Source organism: Diadema antillarum, unplaced genomic scaffold (assembly GCF_040938485.1).
Source record: "Diadema antillarum isolate AM-2024a unplaced genomic scaffold, OU_Dant_1.0 seq00001865_RagTag, whole genome shotgun sequence".
Lineage (NCBI taxonomy): Eukaryota > Metazoa > Echinodermata > Echinoidea > Diadematoida > Diadematidae > Diadema > Diadema antillarum.
The window spans coordinates 384,584-407,204 of NW_027272535.1; the positions used below are offsets into that span (position 1 = coordinate 384,584).

The 22,621-nt window shown below is 40.7% G+C and overlaps 1 pseudogene; it reads right to left on the reverse strand.

The window, feature by feature from the left end:
• Positions 1-7,944: 7,944 nt before the first annotated feature.
• Positions 7,945-15,433, reverse strand: LOC139712849 (uncharacterized; annotated as a pseudogene).
• Between the last annotated feature and the right edge of the window lie 7,188 nt (positions 15,434-22,621).

Below are 22,621 nucleotides of genomic sequence, written 5' to 3' on the forward strand. Positions count from 1 at the left end.
ATAGTATGCTCACTTTAACCTCTTATTCATATTGTTAGCTTTGTTTCTGAAATACTTGTATTGGTCCCAATACTTCAAATCCTTTGTTCTGTTAAATTTCCGTTTATTAAAATCTCTTTCTCTGGCAATTTCCAGATATTGGCTATTTATACAGGGTGATCCTTTAAGTTTCTTACGAACTGTTATATGGAGCGTGTTTATCACACAGCTTTGAGAACAAAAATACATTTTTTTTGTCAGTTTTGAGTCTAAAAGGCTTGTGGCAGAAACACATCATTCCAATCTATACCTTCTAAGTCACACAAAAAAGCGTTTTCATCAAAAGTTCTAAATGATCGAAAACAACAAATTTTAGGAGTTAATCTTGGAGATATAGCCTTTAACAACACATATACCAACGAATGGTCACTGATGCCTATTGACTGAACACCACATTGTAATTCTCCAAAGGAATTTGAAACACAAATTAGATCAATTAAGGTGGTGCTATTCGGGGTTACTCGAGTTGGTTCTTGAACTAGTTGTTGCAATCCCATCAATCTGCACAAGTTATTCAGTTTCTTTGACAGGGGATTGACTGTTAACATGTTACAATTAAAGTCCCCGAGTAATACAATTCTATCAGAAACAGAGGTGACATTATCAAGATGGTTTTCCAATACATCAAAAAAAGACACAGGGCTGTTAGGTGGTCTGTAGGCCTATATTACACCTACTAAGAGGCTAGTCTCATGTCTAGGCTTCAGTTCAATCCATAAAATTTCTAAATCATCTTGTTCTAACTCAGATTTCCTTGTGTATTATGGTATGTCTTCACGAATATAGCATCCAACTCCCCCTCCGTATCCCTCTCTGTTTTTTGTTTCGAATTTATAACCATCAATCAATACCGTGCTACAGCATACATCTTTTTCTAACCACGTTTCTGAGAGCGACATCAGATCATAGGGAGAGTGTTTTAAAAAATGTCCTAACTCATCCTTTTTATTTCGCAAACTTCGTATGTTAGTATGTGCTACCTTCATTCCTCTCCCTCCTGGAAATTTATCATCAACATTTTGTTCAGAATTAAGTTTGCGTTCATTTTCCTGCCCAGTGTTGTGTGCAGTTGCACTCTCATGGTTTTCTGGGAACATATCACAACAAAACGGTAGATGAGAAAATAGACATTTAGAGCATTGCCAGTTCACGAAATTTTCAGTGGGGTCGTCATATACTTGTTTTGATATACCTGTGCATTTTGTATGTACCCATTCATACACAGTACACATAACAAAGCCTTTTGATTACATTTAACTGATTGTTTACAGAGAGCGCACGGGTATAAGATGACCATATAATACACACCAAATGAGGACTTAACAATGAATATATCACAAAGTTGAATGAAAAATTGTTTTACACTGCAAAGTGTTTGTACACTTGTTCGGGTAAAGTTTAACTGACGTTCAAGTCGGACAGTTTGGCAAGATCGCTCTCCCGAGTTACCTTGGTGCGTCCGCCTTTGGAGTCTTTGACGATGATCACACCTTCTTGTGTCCATATTTGGTGGGTTCTGTTCCTGATGGCTTTCTTTATCCTCCAGAAGAGATTCGACCGCGTTTTCGTTAAGTTTTCATTGATGAACACGGGGATGGCTGACGAAGAATCGCGAAGTTTCCTCCTGGCGCCGTAGACCTTTTCACGGATCCTGTAGTTCGTGAATTTCACAATGATGTTCCGATGTCGTTTCTTTCGTCGAGAAGGTATGTTGGGCTGCCGGTTGTCTGGACCACCGTCAGGCAGAGGAGATCCCAGGCGATGACTCCGATCGATGTCTCCATCGTCCAGTTCGACGTCGAGCTCGTTTTGGCAGATGTCCTTGATGATGACGTCTGTACTTTCGCCATCTTTCTCCTCCACCCCAGCGAATATCAGACAGTTCCGCCTGGAGTATTGCTCCGAGTCGTCCATAGCTGATTTCAGACTTTTGACGTCTTTCTCAAGCGCCGCGATCTTGGAGTCGCGAGTCTCAATTTCGAAGTTTAGCGACCGCTTCACCTCGTCACACAGAGGTTCATGTACATCATGGAGCAGCTTCGATTTAATGGAGTTCACAAGCTTTTGGACGAAGGTCGAGTCCGTGAGGAGATTTTCAATGACCGATTGAATGGCGGACGTTAGGTCTGAATCTTCCCTGTTACATTCGTCTTTCAGAATTTCAGCGGCTTTTTCAGGGTCCAGGTTACGATTTGCTCCCGGGGGTCCGTCGGGCTTGGGCTTTTCATTGCGCCGTTGTCGTCTACTCGCTCCCGACATTTCAGTTCTTGGCCGCTTTTCCTATTCAGAAGTACAAGGTTGGCGGAGCACCGAGGCACACACGTTCACTCACGGTCACTCATTCATGCTTATTAGATTCATGCTAATTAGAAGACAGTTAAAATTAATGGGAGGAAAAGAGAACACAGAGAAAAGGGTTTAGTATATAGGCCCTACAGAAAGATAAAAATAAAAAAGAAAGAATTATAATCAGTACAATTAATTAACTTGTGTAGCATTTGAATTGCAAACTTTAAGCTTGTGGTCGTGTAAGTAAGTGTTGTAAACTGAGATATCGCGATTGTGTCATGAATTATCATATGTGACACTGCACCTCAAAACAAACAAAAAGTCGCCAGACATGAATTTTTAGTTAAGACCATATTCTGAAAGAGCAGACTTTAAGCTTTATAATGATGTATAACTCAAATCAAATGGACTCTCCTAACCTATCTAAATATTGGAAAGAAAGCACAAACTCAGGAAAAGTGTGAACTGAGAAAAGAGGCTCTGAAGAACAGTGTCTATTCATGCGCTTTATCTTTACCAAACCGTGCTGGCTGTGCGATGAATGGGACAAAAAACAGGAAGTAAACCAACAGAGTAACAACAATGAAGGGATTATCAGATTAAACTGAAATTAAGCATGCCTCATTAACACATTCTGTCCATAATCAATGCCAACTTTAAAAGCAGTAGCATTATTCTTTCAAAAGTTATAAGAGTTGAAAGTGAAGAGTGTGGACAAGGTTTTTCAGAAATGAAAAAGAGATTCTACAGACACACATCACACTATTCTACCAAAAATGTTCGAGATAAACTGCTAAAAAACACAATTTCCTGCCCGTTTTATGATACCAAATTTTAGCATAATGTAAAAGAAGGACCGCTCTTTCAGAAAATATAAAAAAGTCAAGTTCGGCTAGGTTGACCCATTTCACTTATTTTCAGTCCTCATGCAAAATCAGTGTGTGCGACTTTATGTTCGTTTTGAGGTGCACGGTCACATATTACGATCTAGCAAAATTAATGCTGGCTGATATGATTATTACGCCATAAAGAACTGACACCATCCATTTCATCTTTGCACATGCCCAGTATAACGAGGTTTGCGCCTGCCAAAAACTAGGTCAAGGTTATTCCGCGGAATAAGGTTATTCCCCGGAATAGCTATTCCATAAGTGAGACTCTTGGGGCCATCTCACGATCTCACACATGGCACCCATATTTCTCACGCATTGGGCAACTTGGGCCTATTATAGTGAGCATAGCCCAAAGCAAAACTGGATTAAAGTGATAGTTGCAATGGAAGGTATATTTCCCTGTTGTCTTTTGTCTTTCAAAATAAGTATAAAAAAGTCACTTAAAAAAACCCTCCCATTCTCGCTCGTGCGCACATTCGCGCGCTTTAGATGCAGAGTCATGAAAATCTCACTCATTTTTTTGAACTTGGCATCCCTGCATAAAGCACCTTTTGAGAAATGAGAATACTACTAGTAGTAAGTTTATTTGATGATATAATACGCGGAATAAGTTCAAGCAGTGGAATAACTATTCCCCGGAATAACTATCCTGCGGAATAGTTATTCCAGTTTTGAGAATGCAGGGGGGCATTTCATGAAGCGTTTTGGTCGGATATTTTTCTGACAAACTGTTACAAGCTACTCAAATCCTTGCATCTGATTGGCTGAGAGCAAATTTGTCTGACAGCTTTATCGGACAAAATGCTTCATGAAATGCCCCCCCCCCCCGGTCTATGTGTTGGTGGGGGTATAATAATCTATGTGTGCACATCTCTGGGAGTGTGTTGTTTTGTTTTTGTTTTTGTATAATTTGCTTTTTTTTGGGGGGGGGGATGTGAGAATGGTACAGAAGGGGGATCGAGGAATGGTCAGTAGCGCTCATAATTCCGATTCGCAAACTCAGGAGCTTTTGCGACGGGGAAGTTCAGAGGGAAAAAACGTGGTCTGAGCATGCGCAGAATTGCGTATCAGACGCGATCTATTCATAGCTCGCGCGCCTCAGTTTTCACTACGCGTTGGGCTATTTTTACGTCCGCTCGCGCTCAGTTCACGACGTAGAGAGCTACGCGTACAGATGCATGCACCGATCATCATTATCATCACAGTTCGTGCTTGCTTACGGCACTGACCGATCATTGTGTGGGGCGCCATTTTATTTTTCATACGTTGCGTACTTGCGCGTCTCAGCGTAAATCTCAAGCTACTACTAGCAGTATACTCTCTTCAGCACGTCGCAGGGAAGGGGAGAACGTCCAGCTCAAGCGTCGTCTCAACGTTCGTAACGATCGTCTGGGCAGCAGAAAGCTCACATGTACATGCATGCATGGCGACGTGTACGATATGTGATGCCATGCCCACGTACATGTACAGTAAGGAGCTTTCGTTTTGCACGACGAATCGTTCTACGACGGATGAAATCACAACGGACTTATCTGCGCATGCGTCAAATCTGTGATTTCGTCGGGTTTCCAGTTTCTACGACTGTTTTTAGGGTGAATCAGCGTTGTGCTGAAAACATAGAGCTTCATTTAGATACAGCTCTATGACTGAAAACGACAACAAATACCTTGTTTTGATCACGTGTTAGTTCTGGGCCGGCCGCGCCGCGCCGGGTACGTTATAAAGGTAAGCCAAAATCACGTGATTGGAGCTATTTTTCTGGTAAGTTTAAGCCTTTAGGTGGATGATGAATTATATATATTGCAAGCACTTGGGTTGTAACTTGTAACAGCTAAGCGGCAGTATTTATGGTTCTTGTGTGGCTGGGTTTGTTGTTGTTGTTGTTTTTTTTAGGGGGGGGGGGGGTTCTAGCGCCAGCAGTTGCCTCGCATATCGCGAGGCCTAATCACGGCTACGCCTAGAGTTGCATTCATCATCGTTGAAATTTTCCAGGTTGAAAGTTTCGTAGTCGAAGTACCTAAAGTCGGTGTTGGTGGGTTTGTTGACATCATATGAAAAAGCAGCATGAATTCCTCGTCATCGATGATATCCAAGCAATGAAAAGAGCAAGCACTCTCGAACCCCATTTTGTAGTCCCTCCTCGTCACCTGATGAAATTGGTCACGTGATACCTTTTCATGTCCTCGTCCGAAAAATCGAAACGATATTTATTGCAGGACGGACGGAAACTGTAGTGTTATACACCCGACGGCACAGTTACAGATTTCAACCGTCGTATCTAAGCATCCGTCGTCAAAAACGAAAGCTCCTTAGTAAATACTAATACTATGGTACCTTTCTCTGCATGCACACGCAACGTTGGAAATCGATCGTGTGGGTAGTCAGGCTAGGCTAGGGTTGTATACCCGGCAGACGTCATGCTCATTTTTGCCGAGGTCCGAGGCACGTGGGTTGAGTCAAAGATCCTATTCCTAGACTTCTACTTTAACATTAACGTGGATCTTTGGTACAGTCTACTGCCCGGCGGCCACTCGAAGGTAGAATCCTGCCCACTCTTGTTGAGTCTTTAGGCCTAGGCAACACCTACGTGTAGCTCCTCGGGGGAAACAGATGAACCGACACCGAGTGAAGACAGGTGAAACGTTTGATCGTTTAAATTAGAGTCCCATTGACTTTGTGTCTGATGGATTCTTAGCGTAACACTGTTATAGTGTTAACCGTTAGTCTACCTTACGTAATATAGACCATTGGCATTCATCTTGGTTCTCATTAATCTCGGTTTTCTTTACGTGTGGTTACTAGGCAAGCTATAATGATTATAAGACTATTCAAGAGAACAGACGAATGATGTCATATATTTTGGTGTCATATATAACGTTATTCTTTAGACGTCTAGTGTTTGCTGGTTCTGTTTTGTTTTGCTTTGTATCGATAATAAGCACTAGCCCGACCAGTCGCTGTTAATGATACGCTGTTGCTGTGCGAATACACTACGTACATCGACTGGGCTGTGTATTGTTTACACAAGCACTTGACCGACAAGTGCGTCTAGAGGTGTGTCTAATTCCTCGAAAAACTTCTCATCATCTATAATAATGACATTAGCTGGGTCAGAAAAACTGACCCAGCAAATGTCATTATTATAAATGAGAAGTTTTTCGCGGAATTAGAAATACTAGTCGGTCAACACAAGCACATGCCATTTAAGCAGAAATTTGTTATTTTTCTACCGTTCAAGCTGTCTAACTCTGAAACCAGCAGTTAGCACATAGGTAATAGTTATGGTCATTGATAGATTCTAGACATGGATGTAATCAAAGTGTTAGTTTTTATTAGACCGGTCTAACTGCTTTTTTAGACTTCTAACGTTGATAGAAGATATCGTAAATCGACGTAGAACTGTTCTAATAATATTTAATGTCTTTATGCATGGCTTTAGAGGATTATGAGTAGATTCTAGCCACTAACGTTAATTGAATTCATGTTCCGATCAATTTGTTTGTGCGTACCGTACAATGCACGTAGACCGGGATCTATGCATGATGGAAAGACGAACCAGTTGTCTTTATCTAACGGTTTAGGGCCTAGACATAGAACATAGGTCTTATTAGACTGGCCTCTACCTAGGCCTAGATAATGTGTCTCTAGGCCCTAGGCCTACTGTCATTTCTTCCAGCTCTACTCTAGCCTACACACGAAGATCTGCAACATTGACAGTATAGGATCTAGGTTGATCTAGGTTCTACTTCTACTTTTCTAGGTCTAACTTTACACCTGGAACTCAGGAGGCAGGTAGACCGGTCTAGACTCTATAGTAGCATATTCAAATGATTTTTAATTTGATGAATAAAGTATGGCTTGTTTGTACTTGTTTTGAAGCTTATGCAATTTTCTATTCATTGAGAGTACGAGTTTTTGAATAAGGTCCATTCAAATTAACGCATATCTAATTAGCTGAATTAAGGTGGGGATGTCACACCAAAAATAGAAATTTATGCAAACCATATCAAGCTGCACCTTATATCGATCGATATGACCTCCTCTGCAATTTAGGGTGATTTTTTTTTTTTTTTTGACGATGAGTTCTATGTAAATTAGCGCTAAGTAAATATGTGCATTATATACGAAAACTCACCTGTCAATTGATATTCATGGAGAAACATTTCAAAAAAATTACTTAAATGGCTCTTAAGTGTGAAATAGTGAACCTTGAATAACTTGCAAGGGTAATCAATGCTAAAAAATGATCAATTTGCATATTTTGAAAATTATCAATATGCAAATTAGTAAATTAAGTATGCGTATAAAAAGTATTCATTTATGCTATATATGTGAAAAAAGTGACAAATGTTAGGGTAGCGCATGGTTCATGTTAGTTTAGATGTGCAATATCAATTTGTCTTGCAAAGTGATGTAATGATAGATACAGTAATTTCCTCAATCCTATCAATTAAAGATGAAGAATTATGCAAATAAGTGCTCATTAATTATGCATAGGCATCTAGAATAATACCTGTACACATATTTTCTTTCAGCAGCATTTCCTTGAACTCACCGCTAATGTTTCTAAATCATTATTTCCAGATCTCCCCTCTCCAGGTCTTCAACGAGCTTTATAGGTGTATATAGCCTGGTCTTCAGCATATTTGATGTTATACCATTCTGGGTAGCCAGGTACGGTTGACATAACCTTGCCTTCAACAGGATACCTGGAATCTACATCTTATACCTCATTCGCACCCTTGCGCTTGAAAAAGTGCCTCACTCTCTTCCCCACCAAAAATATGGATTGTTTACTGTCTTTGTCCATTGATGATGATGCCTTGCTGATTAGCTTAAGCAGATTTTCCTTCAGTTCGTCAGCTGTTAGGTTTCTTCTCTTTCCCGAGGTCTCTGAAGAGCATTCCGAAAATCGGTACAGTGCTGGATCCGCTTCCTGCAACAAAATGTGTTGGCGGAACCTCAATTGTGCCTTCAACGCATCCAGCTTCTCTGATTTGGTCTTGATGGATAGCAGGGATGCCTCCAGTTGATCACTGCTTTGCCATAGTCCATAGAATATTATCTCTTCTGTCATAAGCTATTTCTCTTTTGTTTGCTTCTCCTTTCTTGCTTCTTCCTTTCTGAGCTTCTCCTTCAGAAGATAATTTCTATTTTCAATAATTGCTTGCCTGCGCTCCTGATAGGTCTTCCTCATTGTTCGAGCGTCCTTTCTCGCTTCTTTGATCAGTTTTTTACGATCACCTGCTTCCTTCGTTCCAATCCATTCACCAGTCTTGTTCAAGCAAAACATGATCATAGCCTCTTGGCTCGATCACGTGAGTAGAATTAGGTCGAGATCGCAGCAGCTGATCCACGTAGGCTAGGACACGTTCTGTGAACTTGTTGTGCTTTGCAACACTTCTGTAGGTATCAAACATCTCTGCGGATGGGCTGCAGTGCACTCCGCCAGGGAGATGCTCGTCGTAGTGTTTTCTGAGAACTACACACATTGCCGGTAAGATGACGGATACAAAGACTTGAACATCTGCATCATGTTCTGATGGTTTGATGAGGCACTCATACACGGCATCAACCTAAGTGACAAACATCTTGTCGCCGAAAGGAAGGATCTGCCCTGTCATGAATTCATTTAGATTCTCCTGTGCCTTCTCAAGATATGCAATTAACTCTTGGATGTATTCATTCATCTGGAGGATGTGGATTTCCCTATCTTCGATGACTCTCCAAAGTGGACGTGTCACTAATTTATTGATCACCCCAAGGGCTTTGCATCCTGCGATGTGCATAAGAATGCTCAAATCGTATTTCACCGCTTTTAGGAGGACATTCATAATTCCTCTGTTGGTCAAGGTATTCTTTCATGGACGAGTACAGAAAGTAAATGTGAACACCATTGAAGAAAATAATGTTAAACCTATTTCCTCTAAATGGACACAGTGGGACTGCTCTCATTCCATGTTTGTCTAGATATTGCTTTACAAACAGTTTGAAATCCCCATAGCATCCCGACTTCTGGTCGCCGGTCCTTGAGAATGCCTTTGATGCCGTGCGAATTAACCCAACAGTGTGGACTCGTTAGACTGCTTGAGCACAAAGGGTGGTGTACTTGTGACCTGATTAGGGATTCTATAGGCGCTCGATCCTCGGCTGTAAGAGCTTCAGTTAATACCTCTTTGCGAAAGGACTCAAGTAGCTCATGCCATTTTTTTTTCGGTCGATGCCCTGTCAGACATTATGCTACTGATGTGATCAGACCCAAGATATGCTTCCCAGGTTCAGAATCTCTACTACATGACATCTTATCAATATCCCTTAACACCCTCTTGAATGTATTGAGCGTGTCATCCGCTGATTTCGTGGCAAGATCCCTGAGCCCTAACACCCAGTACCTTCCATTTGCATCTGTTGCGTGATACCCCATATATTTCTCCGAGTATTTACTTGTTTCATCGCTCTAAAGAAAGGTCTTATCTTTCTTGGAAAAGTCTTCTCCTAATTATACCCCCGCCAAACGAAGTTTGAAGGGGGTATATAGGAATCAGCGGACGGTCGGGCGGTCGGTCGGGCGGTCGGGCGGTCGGGCGGTCGGGCGGTCGGTCGGGCGGTCGGTCGGGCGGTCGGTCCGTTGCAAATCTTGCGTCGCGAACTACTTCCTCAGTTTTCAACCGATTCCCATAAAACTTGGCACAGATGTGTGCCTTGGGTTGTAGATGTGCAAGACATATTTTTTGACAGTACCCAAAAGTACGTTGCCATGGTAACGGCATATTATGGGCAAAAATGGGTACAAATCTTGCGTCGCGAACTCCTCCCACAGGTTTTGATCAATTTCTATGAAATTAGGTACAGATGTTCATCTGAATATGTTAATGTGCAAGACACATATTTCCGCAGTGGCAAAAAGTGCGTTGCCATGGTAACAGCATGTTATTGGTAAAATATAGAGCAAAATGCTTCATGGCAAAACTGCTTCATCAGTGTTCTTCCAATTCTCATGGAATTCATATTGAATGTTTGTCTTAGGATATAGGTCAGCATGACACATTTCTTGACAGTGACAAAAAGTATGTTGCCATGGCAACAGCTCACATATTATGAGCCAAAATGATGGAAAATTTTGTGTTGCAAACTACTTCCTCAGTTTTTGCCCAATTTCCATGAAACTTGGTACAGATGTGTGCCTTTGGTTGTAGATGTGCAAGACGCATTTTTTGACAGTACCCGAAAGTACGTTGCCATGGTAACGGCATATTAATGGCAGAAGATCAAGGAAAGATCTTGCGGATTTAACTACTTCCTCAGTTTTTTGACCAAAGCTTATGAAATGTGGCACACACCTTGATCTTGGTGGGAAGATGTGGAAGACATATTTTTCGGACGTGTCGGAAGCTGCGTTGCCATGGTAACGGCATATAAATGGCAGAAGATCAAGCAAAGATCTTGCGCATTGAACTACTTCCTCTGTATTCGACTGAAGCTCATGAAATGTGGCACACACATTGGTCTTGGTGGGAAGATGTGCAAGACATATTTTTTGGACGTGTCGGAAGCTGCGTTGCCATGGTAACGGCATATTAATGGCGGAAGATCAAGGAAAGATCTTGTGGATTGAACTACTTCCTCAGTTTTTGACAAAAGCTTATGAAATGTGGCACACACAATAGTCTTGGTGGGAAGATGTGCAAGACATATTTTTCGGACGTGTCGGAAGCTGCGTTGCCATGGTAACGGCATTTAAATGGCAGAAGATCAAGGAAAGATCATTCCTTGGGTAAGACTGTCGTCACGGGGCGGGGGTATTAATCACCTTAAGTGATATTTCTAGTTGCTTCTGCGCAAGGGCGAGTCTCATAATGTTCATGTTACCAATTGTAGTTTTCGATGGGAGTTTTCATGGCGTCTTACCCACAAATTGTAGACAGTCACTGATGACTTGACCAACAAGGTTGTACCCAACATGATGCTCCAAAAGTTTGTGCATCAGGCATGTAAAATCCGTTGTGTATTGGTTTTCACTGTAGGTTATCACTGTTGTGTTCCGTAAACTTTTCTTTCTATCTTCAAGGCTCTTTATTTGCTCTGAGGATGCAACTTTCTCCTTTTTCATCTCTTCTAGGGTCTCCAGGGCCACCTGTAATTCCACTTCTAGAGCTCTTATTTGTTCACTCTGTGATTCATATTTTTGCTTGATTTTTTCGACTTTCCCCAGATGGTAACTCGTCATAGACCTGCATCGCTTTAACGCAGCATTTTTCTCACTTTTTAAAGGAGGAGAGGTGTTCAAGTTTATTCCTGGCAGCCTCAAGTTCATGCGTCTTCTCCTCAAGGGATGCATGTAATTCGCTAATTTCTGTATCCTTTTCTTCCATCGATTTATGCTGCACTGATGCCGCTGTTTTACCAGACTCAGCGTCCATAACATCATGATCAGCATGTTTACGTTTTCTTGTACACTGTAGCAGACGTCTTTCTAGGAAACTCGTAAGGGGGAGACAGGAAACTCTCATGCCCATCTATTATGCGGGATGTATTTTTATTTTGTTCTTTAAATGACTGAAAGAGGCCTGTGAGAACACTTTTCTTGTACGCAGAAAAGGTTGCACAATATTCAGGCCCCCACTGTTTAATGTAAGTAGATTGCAACCACTGGGCACTTTCATCTTGACCATTTTGGCTTCTGTAATCTAATACTAGGCCTTTAGATAAAGTAAGCTCTGGGAAATGGGGTTGGTTTAATTCCTGAGGAACTGACACTATGGTTGGTAATAAGGAGGGATAATTGCAGGATGTAATTGAGGAAATTGTGATGTGCGAGCAAGAGATTTTTAAGCACGCCAAGGCAAGACAGAGAAAAGATTTAGTAGCACATTAAAGGTAAGTATACCAATGGGAGATTTGAAAAAAAAAGGATGTTTGTGAAGCATGCCCAGGGAAGATGTGGTGCAGGAAGAGGTAATGCATAGCCAAGGAGTAAAGTACAGTAGGTGAGAATGAGGTTAAAGAATGATTAAAAGTGGGTGAGAAAGAAATGGATGAGCATTGACATTAGGTGATGTTAAAATGAGAGCTAGTCAAGCACCTTGATTTTTTTTTTTTTTTTTTGGGGGGGGGGGGGGAGGGTTGGCAACTGCCATTGAAAGATAAACACCATGCTTGTACATATGGACTTTCAAATTGGACCCTAAACAATTATCCTTCGATTTTTCCCCACCCTAAACATGTAAAATATTTATGTACCCTAAATATACATTTTCACGATGAGTAATTATCTAGACACCCAAAATGATATTGAAAAACACCTTTTCCATGATTTTATTAAAATATACACACTTAACGCCTATCGAAGCTGTTGAAAAGTGTGTACCCTTTTTTCCAAATTTTGGCAATTTTGATACCCTTTCAACTGTACACGCGTAAGTAAAAACACACCAAATACTAAGTCATAAATCATAAATCGTCAAAATAATATAATGAGGTATGACAAGGCATGGAAATAATTTCACCTAGTAAAGCTTTGGACATTTTCTCTATTTGCCTGTGCACATAAACCGATACAAATTTCATTTCAGGCAGCCATCATGAGAGAAAACCAAATCAAACAAGATAAAAACAAAAAATGACAATGTTTATTGTGTTCAAACAAGAATTCCATGTTTTGTCAGCTGAAATTTCGAAGAAGAAAAAAGAAAGAAAAAACGATGACGCGGACAAAACGACAATGTTATTATGTTCACACATGCCATCGTTAGAAGGCAACATGTTACACTGAGCAGCGGCTGCACTTTTATTTCTTTCGTTCTGAAGCGATCGCCCATTGGATCAAACGAGGGCGCCAAAGGTGTCGAACATACGGGGGGGGGGGGGGGGGCGCAAAAAAACAAATCAAACAAGATAAGAACAAAACGTAATGATGACGTGGAAATATGCAAATTTCGGCTCACTCGCTGTGCTCGCTCGCCAAAATTTATCCAAAAAAAAGAGAGAAAAGATAACAAAACGTGATCTGATGGCGCGGAAATATACAAATTTCGGTTCACTCGTACGTACTAATTTGACGTATTTTTTCAAGTCCTCAGTTTGTTGGTATAAATCGTTATCTGTAACACCGTCACTATATCTTGATTAGAATTGTAAGATTTAATAAGCAAAAAATGACAAGAATTCCATGTCTTGTAAGCTGAAATGCAAAATTTTCGGCTCACTCGCTGCGCTCGCTCGCCAAAATTTATCAAAAAAAAAAAGAACAAAACGTGATGATGACGCGGAAATATACACAAAAGTTTCGCTCGCCAAAATTTACCTAAATTTATTACATCTAAATCACCCTCAAAAGACCCCTTTTAAGTGTCTGAAAAAGCGAAGTCCCTACCGGGATGGGGTTGAGGTTGAACACTTTTTCAGAAATTAGGGGCGCAATTTTCGCGCTTGCTCCGGGCGCCGTTTTCCCTATTACGCCACTGCCACCTGTGCACAAAACTCTCACAAACCAACACATACAGCCAAATATTCCATTACTAAGATTACTAAACAAACAATAAATTGACAAAATAAAGCTGTTATTTATTCATTTCATATTTATTTATATATTTATTGAATTTGCTATATTTGTTCATGTCTTTTCAATCATTGTAACAATTACCTGTAGATGTTGATTTTATTGATGTAATAAAACATATACAAATAGTTTTCCAAGAAAATCCGAAAAGTTTATTGAAGTTAAAAATGGTATTTACAACTCTGTATTACATAATGATCATGCAAACAAAGTAAAAAAAAAAAAAAAACATTTTGAAGTAAGTAATATGATACAATATAATACATATACAGGCAACTTAGAGTCATGTCATAATTTTGGCTATGGTCCAAGTAGGTTGCGAGTGAACCCTTGGGGAAAGAGTGGGAGGATATCAGTGTCAAGAAAAAAAAAATCTACTTAGTAAATCAAAATGATATTGCACAATACACAATACACAAAAAGTATTCAACTAAAACTACTTAGGTGTAATAGATGAATAAAGCATACAGTACATACCTCAAATCATAGAAACAGAAAATGACTAACTGCCGGTCAGCTGCAAAAAATAATTCACCTATATGTAATAGGATTTCATAACTTGTTAATTCATATCGCATTTAATATTACAATGACATTACGTTCAATCATGTTGCGCGCATATTTTAATACAAATCAATTAAATATGTACATTGCATTTACTAACAATATATTTCCTTTTCAGTCTTTTTTTTTCAGGAATGGAGTGGAGTGGATCTTTCACCAGGCTTACCCTTCTACCTACAAGAAGCGGGACTCCTTGATCGACAACTGATGGTGGAAGGAGGGTAAAGGCCTGTCGTACGAGTTCCTTCACATTGGATTGCAGAGTTTGCCAGGAGTGTGCCGAGCCTTTATTGCTGAAGTTATACACTTCTGGCCTAAAATGTTGTCTGCCTCAGTACATGCAGACGAAACCTCAGTTGGGTTTTGAGAGCGTTCACCTTGTCATTGTCGGACCTAAAAGAGTTGACCATTTCCTCTACCTCCCGCTCAGATTGCCACAAGCCATAATATTGGATTTCCTGGGTGTAGAATTCCAAGTCTGCTTGCCCTTTTTCCTCTTTCTTCTGCTTTTCTGTCTCTTTCTCTATCAATGCCTCTCTTTTTTGTTGCCGGATAGATTAAACTCTCTCCTTGAATTGAGCCTTAAGCTTTCGCGAGTCCTTTCTGGCTGTGCTGATAAGCTTCTTGGCTTCTTGGTCAGGCAAGGACTTAAGCCACTCACTGGTCTTGTTGAGCAAGAACATAATAGTCGCTTCCAATCCAGGGAGAGTGGGATTCGGTCTTACTCTCATGAGGAGATCAAGATAGACAAATACTCTTTCTGCAAACTTGTGTTTGGCGACACTTCGTACTTGCCCGCTGTCCAGAACGGCATCACTGCTTACCTGGAAGGGACTTAGCTGACCATCGATGAACTGTTGGGAATTGTCGGTGCCCTTACCTAAGGTTCCCTGGATGTGACTATAAACTTGGGCAAGTCGAGGATGTGTACAGCCTTATCCTCCAAAATCCTCCATAAGTGAGCTGTTACATGTTTGCTGATGAGTCCTAATGCTCTGCACCAAGCGAGGTAGAAGGGCTCCTTCAGATCTGCCTCTACACATTTCAGCAACTTGTTTGATGCCCTATAGCTGTCGAGGAACGATGTCATTTGCTTGTACAAGAAGAAAATGAAGCCTGCATTGAAGAACATTATATTGAATCGGTTCCCTCGGAATGGCACTAATGGGACTTTGCTGAATCCGTTCTCCTGTAGAAACTCTTTGGTGAAGAGCTTGAATGGTCCATACACACCTGATTGTTCATTTCCTTCACGGGCGAAGGCCTTACTGTCATTCTTCACAAGGCGCAGTACACCATTTCCCTCTGTTCTGAAGGCCAGGCCTTTCACAAGTGCTCCTGCTCCTTTTCCATCAAAGAGGCTTCTTTCTACAGAGTTCAGCGTCTTTTCACAAACTTCCGCATACTGAACAAGGGAGTGCACGCCACAAAATGATGTTATGTTTTCCACGGGCTGCTTCTCCTCATCAGACAAGTTTTGCCAGTTTTTCTGTATTGTTGGTAGAACATCAGAACGGCATTTTTGAAGAAGCTCGTGCCATTTTAGCTCGGTGGCTGCTCTGTCAGACATAGTATTTCGTATATTTGCAAGGATTTTTTTACCTGCATTTGAAGCAGACAATGTGGCTTCATCTAGATCCTGCAACAGTTCCTTGAAGGTGCTGAGGCTGTCACTGGCTGATTTTGTTGGTACATCACGAAGGCCCAGGACATATACCGTTGGTCTTCATCCGATATGTGGTATCCCATAACTTTCTCGCCAAACTTTGAAGTTTCATCAGAGTACAGTGTAGTATTGAGTTGTTGTGAGACTGTAGAAGATAATTGCTCTTGTGCTACAGCAAGTCGCTGGATGTTCATGTTTTCAATGGTTGATTTCGAAGGAAGTCGGGTGCATTTTTGCTCTGTAAGATTTTCAGTCACTGCATTTATGACAGAGGAAACTTTGGATGTGGCAACATGGTTATCTAAGAGGTCAAATACACACTTATTTGTAGCATCATTGTAACAATTGTTTTCATAATCATAAGTCTCTATATTACCAGACTTTCTCTGTCCTAGCTCATCGCTGAGTTCCTTGTTTTCATGCCTCAGTTCCACAATGACCGTTTTCAGTCTGTCTACCTCCTCCTCAAGTTCAACAATCCTTGTTTTTTTCACTTTTTTCTTCATGTCTAGTGTCAAACTCACTATTACGCTTTTTGTGGTACGTTACTTGTTGCTTGATTTTCTTCACTTCATAGTTTAAATCTTCATTTTGTTTTCTCTTTTGACTGATGATTTTTTCTTGATTTTCCGGAACACTTGTCTTTTGTTTACATTCTTTCACAGTATCCTTGGCGACACTCTCAAATGGACATCGTTTGTGTTCATCACAAATACCGGATACAGCTTTGGGCTTCTGCAAGTTGGGTTTACTGCATGGTGGTTCAAATTGGGCTGACAAAAATAGTTCGAAATGAGGGAGTCGAGGATGATCCTTTTGGAGTCGTCTCTTCTTGTTCTTTAGAGGTTGGATGGTCTTGAGGAAAGTTGTATGTGGAGGACTATTTGGAAAGATTGATTTCAGATGGATTGTAACCGCAATTTGAGTTTGACTTTTAAGAAGCTCGAAAACCTGTCGGTTGGTTTCAGTTGGAGAAGTCATAGTTCCTTAAATTTGAAATTAACCCAACAAAAGAAAATATAGGGAAAAAACATATATAATATGTTAATTATTCCAAATGGGCAATGCCATGGTACAGGTAAGAGCAGAATCTGAAATCATCCTATTATTCATCTTTTTTATTTTATAGGTTTTTACATACTAGACAATTCAAGTAAAAAGACAATTAGACATTACAAGGAACAGTTGGGGCCAAAAGTTTATAGACCTGGCAAAAAATAGTTTCTCAAAAATTTCACAACTTCTCTCATTCTTGCCAACATATACCATGGAAGCATACACGTTTGGTCTCTATTTAATGTTCATGGTGAATACTTCAAAGAAAGCACTCAGAGACATATATATAGTAAATAATAATATTTCCAGGTGATCAGACAGTCAAATGTTTACCTGTTATACACCAGCTCTAATACTTTGTGGCACTGCCTCAGTCTTCACGTTTCGCAGTCACTTTGGACAGCTGTACACTAGCTTCTTGCAGACCTACCCAGGATTTTAGATCACTCCCCTTGGCGGATGGCATAGAGTTGAGTCACGTTCTTTGGCTTCCTGGAGCAAACTGCTTCTTCAGTTCTATCCACAGGTTCTCAATGGGGTTAATATCTGGATTCTGTGATGGCCACTCCAACCTCACTTGCTCAAGTTCTTACGCAACTCTGATACTACATGTACCTCTGGTAAGTTTTTATGGTAATTGTCATATTGGGACACCAATTCCTACCAAGATTCATGTTTTGGACTGAATGCTTGATGTTTTCCTGAAGAATATCTAGATAGTCTTCTTTCTTCATGATGCCATTAATCTTCTGGAGTGAGCCAGTACCACTTACAGCAAAGCATGTCCACACCATGATGCTGCCACCACCTTGCGTTACAGTTGGTTTTGTGTGTTTTGGGGCGTTCCTTTCTTGCTCTGTAGCCTTTCAGTCAATGATAATGGAGGACTCACTTGATGGTACAGGGAGATACCTTGCTTCCTGAAGCCTCTCTCTTTGCAGTACTCCTTTGACTTCCACATATTGGTTGATCAACTCACATTGCAATTGGTGTTATCCTTTATACTTTTATAGACCCCATCGGTAGACATGGCAGTAACCATGATGTACATGGGTATTTTTATTTGAAATACACACCATGAACATGAAGTATACAGTTCTCTTGATAGAATTAGGAATGAAACAAAACTGGCTGGTATGCTTAAAGGGTGTGTACAGTTCTGGTCGAGGTGAAGATTTAGCTTTTAACGTTTTGTGAGATATTCAGAAACCACTCTATGAGATGTGAAAGAGCATGCAGTTCTAAGGGGTATCAAAAGTTTATTCGATGAAAATCGGTTTTGAAATGGCTGAGATATCCAAAAACAAGGTGAAACAAAGAGATACTAATAAAGTTGGGGCATGTCGCCTTTTATTATTGGCACTTTTTGGGATATCTCAGCCATTTGAAAACCAATTTTCATCAAATAAATGTTGAATCCTTAAAATTACATGCTCTTTCATATTTCATAAGAGGCTTTTCATTATCTCACTTAGGAATGCTCAAAACGTGAATCCTTACTTCAACCAGTACTGTACAGTCCCTTTAAAGTAATAAAAACTGGAGGAAAACTCATTATCTACCAGGTGTATGTAAACTTTTTACCCCAATTCAATTGTAAGTTCCTAAAAATACTTAGCAGAAACTGTAAATCAGTACAATAAACGTTTGTTTTATGTGACCCTGTGTAAATAGCGTATTAACACGATTACGTGAATCTGAAGTTTTGAAAACACCTTATTCGCTCCAATGATTGTTTATTGGGATGATTTCAATCAAATTAAGTAGTTTTTGATTGAGCGGATATGGCTATTGTGCATGTCACAGGAATTGCATATCTACTAAAGTCATCTAACAGTGGCATTAAGTATGCAAGAATTGTCTATCATTCAGAAGAGGATGAGGTATTCATCAAGGTAAGTGACAAAAATCGCATATGTCCCTCCACAACATATACGTTGCCCAACCCCCACCCCCCTATTTTTCGAGACCTGACAGTAATTTTATTTCATTTATGACTCGGTGAGGTGTACCCCCCCCCCCCCATCCTGGGTCCTAGTTCTCGCCGGATGTAGACAAATTTTTTTTTGTTTTGTTTTTTTGATCAGATCAGATTTTTTTTTTTTTTTTGGGGGGGGGGGGGGGGGTGTTTTGTTGATTTTATTTTATTTGTAATTCAGTGACGCGTAACCCCCATCCCCTCCCCGGTCCTGGGTCCTAGTTCTCGCCTGATGTAAACACAGTTTTCTTTTTTTTGTGGGGGAGGGGGGCATATCACACGTACCACATACAGTCATTAGGATAATGTTGGTGAGCAGATTAGGGGCTGCACCCCCCCCCCCCACTGGGTGTGCTTCATTAATAACTTTGTTTCTTGTCGGGAATCATGAAAATGCTCGACCTTTTCACAATTTTTGTACACATTTTTTTTTTCGGGAGGGGGGGGGGGGAATGCTTGCACCTCCCCCCCCCCCCCGATTGGGTCTAGTAGGAGAATACTGGTTGAGGTGGGGATTCATGTTTTGAACATTCCTTAGTGAGATAATGAGAATCCTCTTATGAAGTATGAAAGAGCATAATGTTAAGAAGGATTCAACATTAATTTGTTAGATGAAAATTGGTTTTTAAATGGCTGAGATATTCAAAAAAAGTGATAATGATAAAAGGCGACAGGCCACGCCTTTTATCAAGATCTCTTTGTTTCACCTTGTTTTTGGATATCAGCCATTTCAAAACCGATTTTCATCAAATTAATAAACTTTTGATACCCCTTTAGAATTGCATGCTCTTTGACATCTCATAGAGTGGTTTCTGAATATCTTGCAAAACGTTAAAAGCAAAATCTTCACCTCAACCAGAACTGTTCACACACTTCAGTTAGATAGAGACAGTGGCATGCCAGGGTCAGTGGATTGGGAGGCGCCCACCTCCCCCCCCCCCCCCCCGGTTCTGGGTCCCAGTTTAAGCTGGATGTAGATGTAAGTAAACAAAACTTTTTTTTTTCCGTCAGATCAGGTTCTTTTTTTTTGGGGGGGGGGGGCATATCACATGTACCCCATTACTTAGTACTTAGGGTAGACCCTAATGTGGGTAAGCAGATTGAGGGCAACCCCCGGGTCCTGTTTCATTTTAATAATTTTTTTTTTTTTGTTTTTTTGCCAGGAATCATGAAACTGAGACCTTTACAAAATTGTTCACATTTTTTTTTTTTGGAGGGGGGGGGGAGGTGGGGGTGGGGGTGGGGGTGGGGAATTCGCCCCGATTTGATTTTTTTTTTTTTTTTGGGGGGGGGGGGGGCATATCACATGTACCCCATTACTTAGGGTAGACCCTAATGTGGGTAAGCAGATTGAGGGCAACCCCCGGGTCCCGTTTCATTTTAATAACTTTTTTTTTTTGCCGGGAATCATGAAACTGAGACCTTTACAAAATTGTTCACATTTTTTTTTTTGAGGGGTGGGGGGGGGGGTGGGGGTGGGGAATTCGCCCCGATCCCCCCCCCCACACACACACAAACACTAACAGAGTGAATCTAGATGTAGTTTAGCGACAGTACAGTGGCATGCCAGGGTTGGCTGATTGGGATCCTCCCCGCTCCGATATTTTCTGCTTCATTAAACTGTTTTTTTTTTTTTGAATTTACAAATCCGATGCGGCGATGGGGGAGGGGGCAATGTACCCCCATGCTCCGTTACTTATGGCATGCCAATGGTCAGACTTATTGAACAGAATACAGACTAACAGGTCTAAAAACAAGCTATAAGATACAGAAACCTCAAATTGACTTTTAAAAGGGGGATGAGGGGATTTTCTCAAGGCTTTCATGCCTTTTATTTTAGGCTTTCAGCTAGACTGGGCATTTTCTCAACAATAAGGGCGCAATTCCGTGAAAAGAGAAAAAAATGTGGACGAAAATGTTGAATTTTGAAAAGGTTTCATTTTCACAATTCCCGGCAGCCGGATTCCCCCTGATGCCGCTGTACCTTAAAGACTAACACTATCTATTGAACACAGACAACAGGTTCTCGTATAGTTCAACATCACTCATTTTTCACCAAATCACTCATGAATTCGAAGCAAAAATGGGGTAAAATTTCAGATTTTGAAGCACCATCTTTGAATGCACACAATTTAAAAAAATAATTCACGAAAAAATTCACATTTTAGAAGAAAAAAGCTCAGAAATTTCTCACCTTCATTGGAAGCCATCGTGCGCGATCATGACATAGATTAAAATGCCCGCGATAAATCGACCAAATTCTCTGACCCCTGCAACCGGCCGGAAGTATCACGCTGTAAACAACATGTGCAGCGATGTGCTGATTTAAGGTCCGGGTTTTTTGTTTTTGTTTTTTGCTAGTTTTCAAGCGGAAATCGCAAGTATATAACCAATTTAAGTGCATTTATGTTGTTTTGTAGGTATATATTATTCCATTTGAAGTGTTTCAATGTATTCTTTTTTCTCCGACAAATTAAGAAAAATGGAAATGTTATTTGTAACGTTACTGTTTTGAACATTGTAGCCAGTGGAAGAAACGTGTGTGCGTGTATTATGTACCCGTTGGCGTAGCTATGTATTATATAGGCCTAAAACACTAACAGTTAGTAGAGTAGGCCCCCCAAAAGCCCTACTTACCTAACTTAATTAGACTCCTAGAGTTAGGCAGTAAAACTTAAAAGTCTATTTTGATTGGTGTAAAAAAAAAAGAATTATGGGACTAAATTATGTAGACCTCTAATCTAGATCTAGCTAAATACAAATTTAAGGTCTGATAAAACCTGTCAAAATTTCTAACTACCTCATTCCTCCGTTTTGCTTTTCGTACTTTCAGTTTCAGGGCCAACGTCACCCTGCGAATTGCACGGCTGGTGATTGCCATGCTCGCAAGAGCACTCCTTGTTGGAAAGCAAGGATCCTGACGCAAATAAGCCAGTGTGATGGAGACCAAGCTGGCATGTAAAACCTGGCCACGGGATCGCTTTGTTGGATGCTGTATGTCCTCCCGCAGCATATCGAATGATGTAGAGTCTAACGAGTATGTTAGAGACATCCTCGTCTGCTGAATCGATACCGGTACAGGTAGGCAGTAGGCCCTATGCCTAATCCTTTTTTTTTTTTTAATCTCTGCAGCAGAGAGCTAGCTCGCGTACGGTAACGGATCCTCCCTCGCTCTGAGTGATTTTAATTTCTCGTTCACCATCCTTTAACAGACGTAGATTCTGTTTAATCTTCCACCGACATAGATGCTGCAGAAGTGCCGTTTTGGATTGAGTGTTGCTAATAATGAGAATATCCCTAACCGTAACTGTTACAGACACTTTATGATACAATTGCCAGCGGACTTAGGACGAATTGTTGGGAATGTTAGTTAGTTTAGATCTAGTTCTGTTGGTCTCCTGTATCTTGCTGAATTATGTGTGGAAAATGCTGTTTTAAGTTTTAAAAAAATTAATCCTAATGGCATAATCGTGATATACTAGTCCCCACCGCTGCGTGTCTGCAGGCCTACTGAATAAAACCCTACCTAACCCTATACCCTAATGGAAACCTACGGTGCACGCGCACTGCGGTGGGGC